We start from the raw sequence: 17005 nt of genomic DNA on the forward strand, positions 1-17005 counted from the left end.
AGGGTCGTAGTTTTTTGAGTGCCCAGACCACGGCAAAGGCTTCGCGCTCTATGGTGCTCCACTTCTGTTCTCGGGGTAGCAGCCGCCGACTGAGTAAGGCGACGGGCTGGTCTAGGCCTTGATCATTCACTTGGGACAGGACGGCCCCAATGCCATGCTCGGAGGCATCGGTCTGGACTACGAACTCCTTGGTGTAGTCGGGAGCCTGGAGGACGGGGGCCATGCACATGGCCTTTTTTAGAGCATCGAAAGCTTCCTGGCAGGCAGCCGTCCATTGCACCTTCTTTGGCTGTTTTTTAGACGTGAGTTCCGTGAGAGGGCTGACCAGGCTGCCATACCCCTGAATGAATCGGCGGTAGTAGCCCGTGAGTCCCAGAAAGGCTCGGACTTCCGTTTGGGTGACGGGTGGGTCCCAGGCCAGGATGGCGTCGATCTTCGGCTGTAGAGGAGCGACCTGGCCACTCCCGACTTGGTGCCCCAGGTAGACTACGGATCCTTGCCCGATCTGGCACTTGCTGGCTTTTATGGTGAGGCCTGCCTGGCGCAGGGCGGTTAGCACTCTCCGGAGGTGCTGGAGGTGCTCACTCCACTCTGAACTGAAGACAGCGATGTCGTCCAGATAGGCCGCGCTGAACTGTTCTAGCCCGGCCAGGACCCTATTTACCAGTCTCTGGAAAGTGGCCGGGGCATTTTTCATCCCGAAGGGCATCACGCGGAAGCGGTAGTGCCCATCGGGGGTGGAGAAAGCAGACCTCTCCTTGGCCCCTTCGGTGAGCGCAATCTGCCAGTAGCCGCAGGTGAGGTCGAAAGTGCTGAGGAACCGGGCGGCCCCTAGTCGGTCAATGAGCTCGTCGGCTCGTGGGATGGGGTGGGCATCGGCTCGGGTAACGTCATTGAGCCCCCGGTAATCCACGCAGAACCGGAGCTCGGGGGCGACACCGGGGGCTGCTGCCTTCGGAACCAGGACCACGGGGCTGGCCCAGGGACTGTCAGAGGGCTCGATCACCCCCAGGGTCAACATCTTCGAGACTTCGGCTTGAATACAGGACCGGACCCGGTCAGGAACCCGGTAGGCTCGGTGTCTCACCGGCGGGCTGTCCCCGGTGTCCACATCGTGAACACACCAGTTGGTGACCCGGGGGGTCAGGGAGAAGAGGTCAGAAAATTGTCTGAGGAGTTGGCGGCAGTCCGCTTGTTGCTGGGCAGTGAGGGCTGGGGAGAGGTTCACTCCCTCCACGGAGCCATCCTGCTCCTTGACACACAGGAGGTCCGGGAGGGGATCCGACTCATCTTCGGCCCCGTCATCGGTGGCTAGCAGGAGGCTCAGTTCTGTCCGCACGAAGTGAGGCTTGAGGCGGTTCACGTGCAGGACCCGGAGGGGATCCCGAGGCGACTGGACGTCCACCAAGTAGGTGACTTGGCTCTTCCTCTCAACCACTTTGTAGGGCCCAGTCCATCGGTCCTGGAGAGCGCCAGGCTTCACGGGGGCCATGACCCACACCTGCTGGCCCGGCTGGAACTCGACCAGAGTAGCATTCTGGTCGTACCAGCACTTCATTTCTTCTTGACTCGCCTCCAGGTTGGCCTCGGCCAGTTCTCGGAACTTCCTGGTCTGGTTCCGGAGGGCCAGGACGTATTGGAACACATCTCGGGGGGTGGTCTGGGGTGCTGCCTCCCACCCTTCCTTAACCAAACTGAGGGGACCTCGGACGGGGTGCCCATAGAGTAATTCAAACGGGCTGAACCCTAAGGACTTCTGGGGGACCTCCCGGTAAGCGAACAAGAGGCAGGGGAGCAGGACGTCCCACTTACGCCGGAGGGGCTCTTCTAGGCCAGCGATCATCCCTTTCAAAGTCCTATTAAACCTCTCTACTAGGCCGTTCCCTTGGGGATGGTACGGGGTGGTGAACTTATAGGACACCCCACATTGTTGCCACAGGGACGTCATATACCTTGATATAAAATTAGTTCCGCGATCGCTCACGACCTCGCGGGGGAAACCCACCCTGGAAAAGATCCCCATCAGGGCCCGGCCCACCACGGGGGCCGTAATGGTGCGCAGGGGAATAGCCTCTGGATAGCGGGTGGCGTGGTCTACTAGGACCAAGATGAAACGGTGACCTTGGGGGGTGGGGGGGTCCAGTGGCCCCACGATGTCGATTCCGACTCGTTCGAAGGGGGTACTGACGACCGGGAAGGGTTGGAGGGGAGCCTTGCGCTTCCCCCCACTCTTCCCACTGGCTTGGCACGTGGGGCAGGACTTGCAGTGGGCCTCTACCGCTGCTTTCATCTTAGGCCAATAAAAATGGGTCACGAGACGGCTGTAGGTCTTGTCCTGACCCAGGTGACCGGCGAGGGGGACATCGTGGGCTAAGCCCAGGAGGAAATCCCGGAAGCGGAGGGGTACCACCAGTACCCGTCCGGATCCCAGCTCCACTGATTTCTGCTCACTATACAGGATGTTATTTTCCCAATAGATTCGGTGCGTTCCGGTCTGGTCACCTGTGCCTTGGCCCTCGGCCTGGCGCCGCAGCCCGACCAGGGAAGGACAGGTGGCTTGCTCCCGGCAAAATTCTTCCCGGGTGGGCCCGCCCTCGTGGCGCCAATGGGCCAACTCGGGTAGATCCCCCAACTCGGGGACCGGGGCGGGGTCGGATGGTGCGGGTTCGTCGCTGGCGACGGACCCTTCTGATGGGGGAACGGGAGGACCCTCGGCGGGGACGGTACGGGCTTCTTCGGCCGGGGTGCTCTCGACTTCTCTCCGGGGAGTGAGTCGGGCGGTCATAGATCGGGTGGTGGCACACACCCACTCGGGGAGTCCCATCATTCCTAGGTGGGCCTTGCGCTCTACGTGCTTCCAGGGAGAACTCTCCAGGTCGTTCCCTAAGAGGCAGTCGACCGGCTGGGAGGTCCTTACGGCCACCTTGAGTTTACCTATCACCCCTCCCCACTCAAATGGCACCAGGGCTACCTGACACATACTTTCCCTATTGTCTGCAGAGATTACGGGGCAAAAGACATTGGGGAGGATCTGCTCCTCGGGAACTAGGTGCCTGAGGACACCGGTGATACTGGCCCCGGTGTCCCACAGGGCCTCTACCTGGTGGCCATTGATCTTGACGAGCTGCCCATATTTCTGTGTGTTGGACGGTAGGAGGCTACCAGGGATCATTTCCCTATCTCCCAGGGATACTAGGGCCATAGCGGCGGGTTCCCACTCCTCGGCTTCCTCAACCTCCTCCCCCAGGGCTACGTTGGCTATCTGTCTCGCAGGGGTGACTTGGGTGGCCATGGGGCACTCTGGGTCATTGGCGTAGTGCCCGGGTTTCTGGCAACGAAAACATGTAACGGTCACCCGGTGTCCTCGTCTCCCAGGGGGCCCTGTTACTGGTGGGGGGGGCGCCGGGAAAGGTGGAGGTGGTGTCTTCGGGGGGCTAGGCTGGGACTCTCTCGGCCCTGCCCTCCCTGGTTTCCTCCCCCTCTCTGGCGGGGTGGTCCCTGACTGGTTCGGGGGTACTCTCCTACCATGCCCCGGGAGACCCGGGTGTTGGTCCAGCGGTCGGCCTCCACAGCCAGCTTCCGGGGATCTGTGAGCTTGCTATCCAGCAGATGTTGACGAAGCTCTACGAAGCAGTTCGCAGCCAGATGTTCCCATAACATGAGGTCAGTGAGTTCGGCAAGGGTGGTGACCTTGCTGCCCTTGACCCACCCATCGAAGGCCCGACTAAAAAAGTTTACATACTCCACCCAGGTGGTGCCCGGGATCTTCCGGAAGTCCCGGAACCGTTGGGGGTACATTTCTGGGGTGAGGCCGTATCTTGTGAGGAGAGCCTCTTTCATGTGGCTGTAGGAGGTCTGCAGGGAGAGGGGTAGGTCGAGCAGGGTGTCCCTTCCTTCGCTCAGACACCGCCCCCACAACCCCGCCCCCCAGTCCTTCTCTGGAATCCGATGGGAGGTCATGGCGACCTCGTAGGCCCGAAACCATTGCTGAATGTCATCGTTTTTATAATATTCTTTGACCACATCCTTGGGGATGTGGACCTTCTGTTCCGCTGGGGGGGCCGTCTCTCGGTTTCCCGGGGGCCTCCCTTCCTCGTTTCTGGCCTTGAGCTCGAGTTCCTTCAAGCTGCGCTCGTGCTCCAGTTGGAGCTTTCTTCCTTCGTGCTCCCGTTGGAGCTTCTTTTCTTCCAGTTCGCCTTGTACGCGCATTTGCTCTACCGCTAGCTTTTTCTCCGCTAACTTCAATTCGCCCTCGATTTTGAGTTTAACTAACTCGAGTTCATGACTGCGGCGTCTCTCTCTGTCCGCGAGTTCTCCCGGGGATAGGCCCCCGTCTGGTACAATGCCTTGCACCTGATTGTCGTTGCTTTCACTTGGAGGGGGTTCGGCTTCGTCGGGGCGCTCCCCCGTGCCTTCCGGGTGCGATGCCCCGGTCTCCACCCAATTTTTCAGTGCTTTCTGCAAGTCTTCCTTAGTGTTGAGGCCAGTGGTAGCTATTTTAAGTTCCTTGCAAAATTGTTTTAGCTCTTTGTGTGTGTAGTCTTCCAGATGCTCCACCTGGAACACTCTGTTGGCGTTGGTCTCTGCGGAGCTCATGGCGCTTCCTTCTGCCATCTCTGTTGGTCGTGCGTTCGTTGTTCACTGTACGATCTCTAGGTGATGGGCCCGAATCCCGTCGCTTGCCACCAATGTTAGACGGTGACCCCAGAGGAGCCCGGAAAGGGGGTCCTGACTTCCCTGAGTCCCACCCGTGTTGTATCGTAGCCGGGCACTGGCGAGAGATTCCCCAGGGGGAGGAATCTCGTAACTAGGATCGTACTTCTGGCACCACACGATACAGAGAGACCACACTGGGTATTCTCAGAAACAAGCTTTATCAAATAGGTATCACTGCAAATATGTACAAGGTGAGCACGGGCTCAAGAGTCTCGGAAAGGTAGGGGGTAGCGGGACAGTCTTTGGTAACGGTTCACAGCAGGGACGTATCCGGCGCACAGCTCACAATCCTCGAGCCGGGGGATACGTGGTCGGAGTCGGGGTCCGGCGGGACCGTGAGAGTCTGGGGGAGCCGCGAGTCACTCAGCAGGGCTCAGGTACAAGTTCGGAGGTCTTACGATCTTCAGGGAGCCGCGAGTCACTCAGCAGGGCTCAGGTACACGTTCGGAGGTCTTACGATCTTCAGGGAGCCGCGAGTCACTCAGCAGGGCTCAGGTACAAGTTCGGAGGTCTTACGATCTTCAGGGAGCCGCGAGTCACTCAGCAGGGCTCAGGCAGGTTTCAGTTCCAGGAGCCGCGACCACGTCAGCAGGCTCTCGTTGTTCCAGCGTCGAATCTGCCGGACAGTCTCAGAGCACCCCTTGTTATAGGTCGACCCCGCTTTGATGTCCGGAGTCTGCGCAGGCAGGGGTCTTGTCACCTGGGGGCCGCTTGTCGGGGTTTCCTGCTATTGTCTTTTGATCCCTTCAGGGCCGGGTCGGGAGGAGTCCCAGATACCCAGCAGGCACGGAGCCAGCCCGCAGGGAGGCCGGAGGGCCGATCGAAACCATCGTCCCAGGGGAGTTCAGAGGTGCGATAGAAACTGCTCCTCCCTCTCTCATCCCCTGGAAGCGTGATGTCCTCCAGCCGGAGTGGCGCCTCGAGGCCCGGGTCGCGCTGGGGCCGGGCGGCCATCTTGTTGCAGGGAGTGGGCACGCGGGCCCGGGGTGGCCGAAAGGAGGGAGGCCATGGACGGGGATGTCCGGGGTTGGTGCAGGTGTCCTGGTGGGAAAGGTCGGCTGGGCCGCGTGCTTGGGCTGTAGGCACCAGGTTCCGGTGGTGCGGGGGCACGGAGGGCCTTTCTACGAGGCCGGGTCCAACAGCTTCCCAATGGCCCTTGGTAGGATATTGCCATTGATATTGTTGGTCCTCTTAATGGAGAACATCGTACTCCATATTTAATTGTTTTGATTGATCTTTATTCTAGATGGGTTGAAGTTTTATGTGTATCAGAGATCACGTCAAGTTGTGTCATTTCATTTTTACAGGATGTGTTTATGAGAGAAGGTTTCCCGAAAACTATTTTATCGGATAATGGCCCCCAGTTCTGCTCAGGACAAATGAATGGTTATCTTTCATCATGTGGTATCATTCATAAGAGATGTTCGGTATATCATCCAGAAGGAAATGGGACAGTAGAAAGATTTAATAGAGTTATAAAAGAAAATATTCAACTTTCTAGAATTAATTGTTTGAATTGGAAGGATGAATTACAAAAATGTATTTTGGCACATCGTTTCACTCCTCATACCTCTACAGGTAAATCGCCTTTTGAATTATTTAAAGGCAGGGCTCCCAACACGAGATTGTGTCCTGGTTGGATGACATGGGGTAAAGGTGTGAAAGATAATAGCATTGGTCTTTGGAGGAAAAGGGAGGAGAATCTACAGTTTAAAAATAAAATTCACTTTGACACGAGAAAAAAGGCTAAACAAGTAAAGGTTAAGGTAGGCGATTGGGTACGTGTGAAGGCTCCTATAGGAGCATTATCTTGGTCCAAGTTTACCGCCCCTATGAGAGTAGTAAAGTGTTTAAGAAATGCTGTCAAACTTGAAAATGGGAAAATTTGGAATTTAAATCGAGTTGTTATTACAAAGTCTAATGTTGATTTGGATATGTCATTTAAAAATTCATCTAGTGATACAGATGAGTTGTTAAAAAATGATCTGAGACGTAGTGGTCGAAAGACTTCAGTACCTGTGTTCATGAAAGACTATGTTAATTAACTGTCATGATGTTTCTTGATTGTTATGTGATAATACTTTGTCTGTACCTCTTAATGCATTTATTGTTCAACTTGTTATTGAAAGGGAGATGTGTGATGTCGCTTCTCCTGTGTCATGAGATCTCGGTTCTATAGAACATAGAACCTAGAACTCAGCTTGTACCTGGAAGTCAGTTACCCTTATGGAGCTGATGGATGGGGTGTTAGTAATAAACCTCTGCAACTACCTATACGTGCGTTTCCTGTGGTACTATCTACAAACATTACACTGTCTTCACTAGAGTACTGGTTGCCAGCAAGCAGAGGATGCAGTTTACCTTGTGACTTATTAAAGTATACAAAGGAACAAGAGTGGTGTACTTACTTCAGTTTGGCGATGAGGATGACTGGAGCTGTGGCAGGGACGGCACTGCATTCTCCCCTGTGTTAACTTCGGCTTGCTGGCGTGGAGAAGTATTCGCATTGGTTCCTGGATGAAGAAGCATACTCCCAAGGAAGGGGAAGGCGTCATCGCAGATGGTGAGGTGCTAAGGCCCGGTACCCTGAGCCCATGGGGTGTGAAGCATAAGGCAGCTGGCGACTTCTTTGGCTTTGTCAGGAACGATCCGTACCAAGTAATCGGAATTCAGAGCCAGCTGTGGTGTTCCGCTGACTTCAGAAGGGTAAAGTGCCTACTAAGGATTGTGACGGTGTCGTGGCCTCGAGGGTAGCGTGGTTAGTGATGATCTGAGAACTGCGAGGGGCGCATAGGCAGCAGCGTTGTGCGCCTAGAGCCATCAATTTACAGAACCGCTACGGAGGAGGGCTCACGTGTGGCACAGAGAGAGTAACTGTGAGTGTGGATACTCCGTCAGAAGCGCGTCTGCATTTGCGCTGGTTGCCGTGTGGTAATGGGAGTGGAGATCTCCTGGCATCGGAGCCTCCCGTAGTAGCGCCTTTGCAGTAGCGCTGCTTTGCCAAGGGACAGCGACGTCTTGCTGCTGCTATGCGAGGGGCTGCAGTCCGGTGAGGAGTGGTAAGAGTGACGTCTTTCCGCCGCGCTACGAGAGGGGTTGCAGTCAGGTGAGGAGTGAAGGAGGGGCTGTAGTCCTGTGAGGAGGGGTAAAAGCGACGTCCCTCCGCCGCTACGCGAGGGGCTTGCAGCCTAGTGAGGAGTGATCGTCGAGCGCGCTGCGGGAGGGGGCCCTTGTAGCTAAAGGAAGCTCCCGATCAACGGAGCGCGGCAGTTCGAAGAAACTAACCACGTCAGGCTGCCTGAGCTGCGGTCAGGTGATCTCCTCAGGAGTGGTGAAGAGGAATCTCCTCATAGACTCGTTCACTAGCGCCTATTGTGCTGCCACGGAAGCGTTTGTCTCAGCCTCACCAATGGAACTATGGGAGATTGACCTCTCTGACTCTAAAAAGTGAAATAGGACTAACTTTGTGAGGTAAAATATAAAGGAAATAGAAAGGAAGCGTTTTCAAGGCACATACAGTGTTACTGAGGGGTTATTGCATGGTGAAGAGTTTAGAATTCAGCATTGTTCTATTCTTAGCTGTTCCTTTCATTTTCACCACAGTATATCATTTACAGCCCTGTAGCTGGATTCATAGCAGCTAACTTGCCAGTTCATTGTATTACACACTCCCTACCATGGCAGGTGCAGGGATGAGTCAGCCGCCTCCATTTCTCAATGAGCTTGGGGAACCGGAGATTCCTTGGAAAAGATGGGTAGGAATTTTCAAGTCCTATCTGATAGCCATAGGGGGCGGGAATTTTTCAAATATAAGGAAGCAACATATTTTATTACATAATTTGGGCATACATGGTAGGAAGGTTTTTGAAGATATAACAGGTAGATTGGTGGATGACGAAGTACATGAAGAGGATGAAGGGGTTGATGTGTATGAATTTACTTTACGTAAGCTGGAAGCACATTTCAAAGTGAAGATAAATGTGGTGCTGGAAAGGCACAAATTCTTCAAAAGAGCTCAAAGGAAAGAGGAGAAGGTGTCATCGTACGTGGCTGTATTGAGGGGAATGGCAGCCACCTGTGAGTTTGGGGCGCTAACGGACTCTCTGATTAGAGACCAATTGGTAAGATGTACTAATGAGGAGAAGGTTCAGGAAGAATTACTCACTAGAAATCCGGACTTGGAGGAAGCCATTAGTATTGCTAAAGGGCTGGAACATACAGCACAGTGTATGAGAGAGATGAAAATTTCTGAGGGAGCCAAAGATAAGGTGGGTGCCAAAGACACGGCGAATGGGGAGGCTGTCTGTAAAGTTGAAAATAGGATCAAAGACAACTTTAGAAATAGAGGTGAAGGCCTGAAGTGTTTTAGGTGTGGAAATCACAATCACTTAGCCAACAATTGGCGTTGCCCAGCCAGAAATGTTATATGCAGGAAGTGCAACAGGAAAGGACATTTTTCAAAGGTGTGCAACGTGAGCAATAATAAGGTTCATGTGATCAAACACAAGGAGGGGGATGAGGAAGAAGAGAAAAGCTTTATTTTTCAGATTGAGGATGAGTGCAAGAATGAAAAGACACGGTATCCCACTTGTGAGATATGGCTGGATGGAGAAAAGTTCAAGGTGTATGCAGACTCATGCTCTCCTTTCACCCTAGTAGATAAGAACATGTTCTATGAGAAATTTTCAAAACATAACCTTAAACTAGAGGCGGCGGACATAGCTCCCACAGGTTATAATAGGGTTCCCATACCGTTGGAAGGGATGTTAAGGATGAGAATTTATTTGAAAGACAGGCACACAGTAGGGAAGGTTTATGTAACCAAGGAGGGTTTGAGTTTATTAGGGTGGAAACACCAGAAGGAATTGGGCATTAAACTCGACCCCAATAGCCAGGAGCAAGTGCTATTGATTGATCCCCCAGAGGTAGGATCTCATTTAGTAAAAGAATTCCCCGAAGTGTTCAGTGAAAAATTGGGGGTACTAAAAAACTACATGCATAAGATTGAGCTGAAGGAGGGAGCCACACCGGTGGTGCACAAAACACGTTCGATTCCTTTATTGATGAGGGAACCCTTAAGATTGGAATTGAGGAAATTGGTTGAGCAAGGGGTCATACAAGAGATCGAGTGTGCAGCATGGTTGGCGCCCATCGTTATAACCAGCAAGGATGGAGGGAAGAGCATCAGGCTATGTGTGGATCTCAGGACATTGAATGCCAACATAGTGGTGGACAGGCACCCCTTACCCAGAATAAATGAGATGTTGAGCACACTGCTAGGCGCAAAGTTTTTCAGTGTGCTTGACCTTTCATCGGCCTACCACCAAATCAAACTCCATCCTGATTCACAACCGCTGACAGCGTTCACCACCCCATTTGGCAATTATAAATTTTTAAGAATGCCGTTTGGGCTTGCGTCAGCGGCTTCAGCGTTTCAAAGGGTGATGCAGCATGTGTTGAGAGAGTGTCCTAAATCAATGTGCTTTCACGATGATATTTTGATTTATGGTTCAACTGACAGTGAACATGATGCAAATGTGGAGAGAGTACTCAAGAGGTTAAGGGAGGTAGGATTTACCATGAAAGAGAGTAAATGTAAAGTGGGCGTAACCTCAGTTGACTACCTTGGGCACACCATTTCGGAGGAGGGGATTAAACCCAAAATTGATATGGTAGAGGCAGTAAGAAGAGCACCCACACCATCAAGCAAAGAGGAAGTTCTATCGTTCTTGGGCCTAGCGGAATACATGGCTAAATTCATTAAGAACTTTGCAATGTTAGCAAATCCACTAAGAGAAATTTTAAAGAAGGACATGCCTTTTGTTTGGGAGAAAAGTCAGGAACAAGCGTTTGAAAACATAAAAGAAGCGATTGTGTCAGCACCATACATTGGCAACTTTGACGTTAACAAGGACACGATTATCACTACAGATGCCAGTGGTAAAGGAATAGGTGTCATGCTTTCACAAAGGAGGGGCAGCGAGGTGAAAGTGGTGGCTTTTGCGTCAAGGTCTTTGTCTGGGGCTGAGTCTAATTACTCGACTATAGAGAAGGAGGCTTTGGCAGTATACTGGGCAATAAGACATTTCAGTTTCTTTGTGTGGGGTTTGCCATTTGAGGTGTGCACGGACCATAAGCCATTAGTCTTCTTGTTTGGTAATAAGGTCTTAGAAAGTATGACTCCACGCATAGCGAAATGGGTCCTGGGATTGCAAGGCTACAATTTCAAGACAATATATGTCCCGGGCCAACAGAACAAGGTAGCTGATTTTTTATCAAGGTCCCCAGTGTAGGAAGGTGGATATCTGACTATGGTTACCCCCAACTTTTTGCCTAGTGTCTAGCTGGTTTTTCGACTTAGTTGGCCTGAGATCCTGCCATTCAGGGTCTCAGGCTGTCTGCTCTCTCCTTAAAATGGATTCCATGTACCCTAGGTACATACACAATTGGTAAGGATCACCTTATTGGACCCTGTACAGTGTACCCTAGGTACCCAGGGCATAGGTGTACCCTAGGCCTACCAGGGGCTGCAGCATGTATTATGCCACCCCTGGCCTGGCCTTCCATTTTGACACAACTGGCTGATCACTCAGCTGGGGCAAGGTCGTGTAATCACCCCTTGCTTAGGTGTAGTATTCCTATACCTAACTTACATATAGACACATGTGTACCTATCAGTCACTCCTATGGCAGGCCTTAACAATCCTGGAGGCAGAGTGCTTGGTAACATGTGAGATGGTGCTCTAGCATGAGCTGAGCCTGTCTGCAGCTTTCGGAACCAAGTCCTTATAGCTGTTCTATGATATAGCCTACCATATACTCTTAAAGTGCCTTATAATCTTAAACGGTTATGGTAACTATGGTTGGGCTGTATCAAAACATGTCGTGTAAGGTGTCTAACACTGTGGAATAATACCCCCATACCATTTCTGGACATGAGGATATTATTCCCCCCTTCTAGAGGGAAAGACATGTTAAAAATCATACTTCACTGTTAGCCTCTGACCAAAGCCTCAGCATCACAAAATGGATGCTGCTGCCACGACACAAGTCTGACCTCCTGCAGCTGGGAGTGATCCCAGCCAGGGAGGCCTGGACAATAGGTTTCCTGCTTGGGGAGGTGCTAGCACCTCCCCAGACAGCCTTTAGTGTATTGGGGCAGGGTGGGCTGAAAGGAATGAGACATGCCTGGGGCACACAAGGTGTTCCTTGCATAGTCCAGTTCAAACCGGTGCTGGGGCACTCCAGCCCCAGCTCTGGCGCGAAACTGGACAAAGGGAAGTGGGTGTAACCACCCCCTCCCAGGTCCCACCCATAAGGCGTGACCTAGCAGGTATCCCAGCCCCCCAGATTAGTATAAGAGTGGGAGTTGGGCCTCAAGACTTTAGATTATCCTGAACCTGCAATCTTGAACAGAAACTCTGGACCTTCGATATTCGACGAAAGAAGAAGACTGAAGAATCTCCCTTGTGGCCAAGGAGTGGCTACCCTGTGCAAACAGGCACCATCAAGAGACTACCCTTTGCTTTGCCCACGTTCTACGAGGAACCGACTGCAGAGCCCGACCAGAGCCTTGACTTCCAGACTTCTCCGACCCTGATCCACATCCACAGCAGAGCTGAGATCCGTGGAGGCGACGAGCGACGTGGGACCGGCTACCTGGGAAAAGTGGCTAGTATCTTCAAGCGCAGCTTTTGAGGCACCCTCAAAGTTGTGCACGGGGGATTGAGAAGCCCCACTCCCAAGCACCACCTGCACCGAAGATCAGCCCCCCACACTCAACGAGTCCTGCGTGGGGCCCTTCAGCATTTTCCTGCTTGCCGCGTCTGTCCGGTTGCTTGCCCGCTGGCTAGTGGCCTTTGTGACGACGCATCCCGTAATCTTCACCGCTGGTTTGGCTCCTCCAGACTGGCTCCTGCTTCTTTGAAAAAGAGAAGCACCCCAGACCTTCCTGGTCTGCACCAGAAGCAAGTCCTTCATTCTGCGTGGGTTCCGCTTGCCAAGGCTTGGTGAGTCCGAGTCCATCTTCGACGCCGCCGACAGCAAGAGCCTTCGTGGGACAGCTCGCCTCCTGGTCCTGGTCATCCTCGACGCTTCCTGGTCCTCCTGGCTGCAGCGACAAGCTTCACCTTCACCTGCAAATCTTCACGACATCGTCTGGTTCCTTCCTGGTTCCACGTGGTCACTGGCTAGTGACCTTGACTCTGTCCCTTCTGCTTGCAGGTCTCCTCTCTTCTTGATCCCAGCCTTGGGATCCACCGGACACTCTTCACTGACTGCCTGTCAGCATCTTTCTTCAGGCATCCATAGGAGTCGACGACGAAACCCGACGCAACTTCACCCCTATGCACCCGCAGCCTGTGGGCTAGGTAACTTGGTGTAACGCCCTGAACGTCTCAGGATCGTTTAACAGACACGCTAATGAGGACGCAACCACTTGTGAAGGGTAAGTTATTTTAATGAAGGCACAAATAACACAAAGAATAAACAAAAGTTATAGTCACTGGAATCCTCCAGGCTATGTACGTTACCAGCCCACCGCACGGATGGTCCTAACCGTCCTCTGCATATACGCCGGTCCCGGCGTATGCCAACAGAGGGCAGAAATGAAATGGCCGACAATGCCAATCGGTAGGCTGTGAGGGGCACGAAGAGTGTTGGGGAGAATCGAGGAGTCAGGGAAACACCCAGCCGGGGTCTCTACCTGAAGGGAGCAGCCGCTCAACCTCTTCCTCAGACTGCACCGGGACGCGGAGTCACCTCCTGGTGATGCGTCACCGATACCCCAATCAAATAGTACGAAGACTGAACCGAGAGCAGCCGCTCGATCGATCCTATGGACTTCCGAGTCTGTAACGCGGCAAACACCTCCTGGTGTGCGTGACAGCTGGAAGTCCCTGTATCTCTGGTCGGGCTGGGAGTTACGACTCCAACCAGCAAAAGCGCCACTGCGCTTTGACTCAGCCGAGTCAAAAAGCGAAGCTCAATGGTTGACCGGTAGAGCTTCCGGGTCCTTCACAGGTGACGATGGGGCAAGACACGGCCCAGGGAGTAACGACTCGACCTACCTCCGTTCTTGCCTTACTGGAGCACCACTCCGGAACACTGCTCTTCATGAAGCAGGTACGTCGGTGTAAACACAATGTCCGACAGCCTTGTACCTCCCGGTTCCTCCCTTTATAGGGCGTGTTTTCCTTGAGTTATGTAACAGCTCTCTTGTTTACATAAGGGCGTGTTTCCTTGAGTTATGTAACAGCTCTCCTGTTTACATAAGGGCGTGTTTTCCTTGAGTTATGTAACAGCTCTCCTGTTTACATAAGGGCGTGTTTTCCTTGAGTTCTGTAACAGCTCTCCTGTTTTCATAACCTCTCAACCGCTAAGCATCATGGGAGATGTAGTCCGTTGTCGCTGGTTACCGTTTTCCTCCCCACGCATGACAGGAATTCTTGACACTTGGGTACTCCGGTGCTCATCAGGATAGTGACTATCCTAGTGTCTAAGTTTCAAGTCTCGACTTCCTAGCTACTCCGGAAGTGTCCTAAATCTATCTATTTCTAAACTGTACTATTGCTAGTGACTTTTACGCATTACGCGTGAGTGTTTCCACTCTGCATACGAATCCCGTGGCCCTCCCACTTCCTAACTGTTGCTAGGTAGTGTAGCCCCAGCGATTCCCTAGGCCTAGGCCTATCCTATTTCCGTGACAGTGGTCCTTATACCACTTCTGTAGTATATGGTTTGCGTGGCCCCTAGGGCCTAACTGTATTACTTACCTGTGTGACTTAATGTATGCATAAATAAGACTGTGTTGTACTTACCTCTAATCTCATAAAGAGTGCTGAGGGTTTGCTTAGAATAAATACACTTTATTTTATATATATATATCTGTTGTGGTGTCCTTTCATTTGGTATTCAAGGGATTATATATGGTATCACAGCTGGCTTCACATGCCATTCAGAGTTTAGCCTAAGACTGCTCTTGTCCATGCTACCACTAGGATAGCTGGTCTATAAGGTTGACTTTACAACCAATCACCATAAGGGTATTTGGACTGATATAAGGTGTACACTATAACTAGTGACATCATACATCAGGCCAACTTCTCACATTGGTGAGCAGCGGTTGGGATCTGAGCTTGCTGTTGTAATACCATTGTAATCTTCAGATACTAAATTGAAAGATCACACAGATATTGTCTAGGTACATATAACATAGTTTATAATACTTAAGTCCTACTGGACTTAGTAGTTGTAGGTTGAAGGGAGTAACACACCCTGACTACAACTACTAGAGAGGATTAGTAGAAACAACTAGTGTAGGTAGGTGCATACACCACACCCTCACTAGATCATGCCTCTGGGAGGAGATCAAGTAGATGCTCTCTCAGGAGGGGCAGGTCTGCAGAAGACCCCCTCTAGGTATGATACCTTAACATTCCAGGAGATGAGACATTTGTGTACCTCCAGAGGAATAAAACAGGGTGCAAACCCTACCCTTAGACAGCTAGTGGAGCTTCTGGAGGCCTATGATGCTGAAAGAGCTGCCAGGGATGGTGCCATAGCTGTAGATAAGGGTCTACCCACCACAGATGAGTCAGATGGGACTTCAGAGGAAGAGGTAGACAGCAAGGGCCAAGTAGGAAGACTTAGCCAGGCTAACCTAAGCTTACATGGGAGTTTGCATGGGGTCCCCCCATACAGACCCCCAAGTAGGCTTTCACAGAGAAGCAGGAGGGACAGATCCCCTTCAAGGGAATCCATCCACTCCCATGTCTCTAGCATCTCTAATGCTTCCTCTCACAGGGGAATGACTTCACCTGAGAGAAAGGAGCATGAAGCCAGAATGAGGGAAGCTAATCTGAGGATTCAGAGGGAAGAACTTGCCCTTGCCAAGGAGAAGCTTGCTCTGGCTAGAGAGCAAAAATTGTGTGGGTCAGAACCCACTGGTGGCAGCAACATTCCTAGAGATAGGGATAGGTCTTATGACCATAGAAACCTAAGCAAGATAGTCCCCCCATATCAGAATGGGGATGACATCCACAAGTGGATGACTGCTTTGGAGAGGGCCTGCAAAGTACAGCAGGTACCCCAGAGTCAGTGGGCAGCTATCTTGTGGCTCTCCTTTTCTGACAAAGGCAGAGACAAGCTCCTCACAGTCAGTGATGAGGATGCAAACAATTACAAAGTCCTGAAGAGTGCTCTGATAGATGGGTTTGGCTTAACCACTGAGCAATATAGGTTGTTGTTCAGAGACACCCAGAAGACACAGACACAGGACTGGTCTGATTTTGTGGATTGTGCCACTAAGGCTTTGGAAGGTTGGTTAAATGGCGGCAAGGTGCAGGACTATACAGGATTGTACAACTTGATTATGAGGGAGCAGATCCTTAGTAATTGTCAGAACCAGCTTCTCCATCAACACCTGGTAGACTCAGATTTGACCTCTCCCCAAGAATTGGGAAAGAGGGCAGATAAATGGGTCAGGACCAGGATTAGGCCTAAAAATCAGGGTGGTGACCAAAAGAAAGATACCACCAAGCCTCAAGAGAAGGGTGGGGATAAAGCAAAAGAGAAATCTTCCTCAGGGCCCCAAAACTCCACACAGAGTGGTGGGTCCCAAGCTCCTTCCTCTACCACAGTTAAAAAGCCTTACTGCCATGAGTGTAAAACTCCTGGGCATTGGAAAACTGACAGCAGTTGCCCAAGGGCTAAAAACAAAACTGTTCCTCCAACTACTCCTGTCACACCACCTATTACTGTCAGCAGTAATCCCCCAGGTGGTGGGAGTGCCCCCCAAAATTTGGTTGGGTTTTCTTGGGGAACACAGGGGGATCCTGGCTTAGCTAATTCCCCTACAGCAGCTACTCTTGTCTGTGATGGTGGCATGGGGTTTGCCAACTTCACTGCCTGTCCCAACACTTTGGGTAGGTACAGACAGGAGCCCTACATCAATGGTAGAAAAGCTGAGGCCTACAGAGACACTGGAGCTAGCATCACTATGGTGGCCCATAGGCTAGTTCCCTCTGAGCAGCTTTTGCCTGGTTTTTCATACCAGGTAACTAACATTGATGGCAAACAGAACAGTCATCCCATGGCAGAAGTATGTCTCAGCTGGGGAGGGGTCAGTGGCCCTAAAAGGGTGGCAGTGTCTCCAACCTTGCCTGTGGACTGCTTACTTGGGAATGACTTGGAACTCTCAGCTTGGGCTGGAGTTGAACAAGACACCCATTCTAAAATGGTAGGCCTTTCACAAAAGGGTAGTGGGGTTGTGCCAGTCACAACCCCTGTC

Source organism: Triturus cristatus, chromosome 6 (assembly GCF_964204655.1).
Source record: "Triturus cristatus chromosome 6, aTriCri1.1, whole genome shotgun sequence".
In the NCBI taxonomy this organism is placed as follows: domain Eukaryota; kingdom Metazoa; phylum Chordata; class Amphibia; order Caudata; family Salamandridae; genus Triturus; species Triturus cristatus.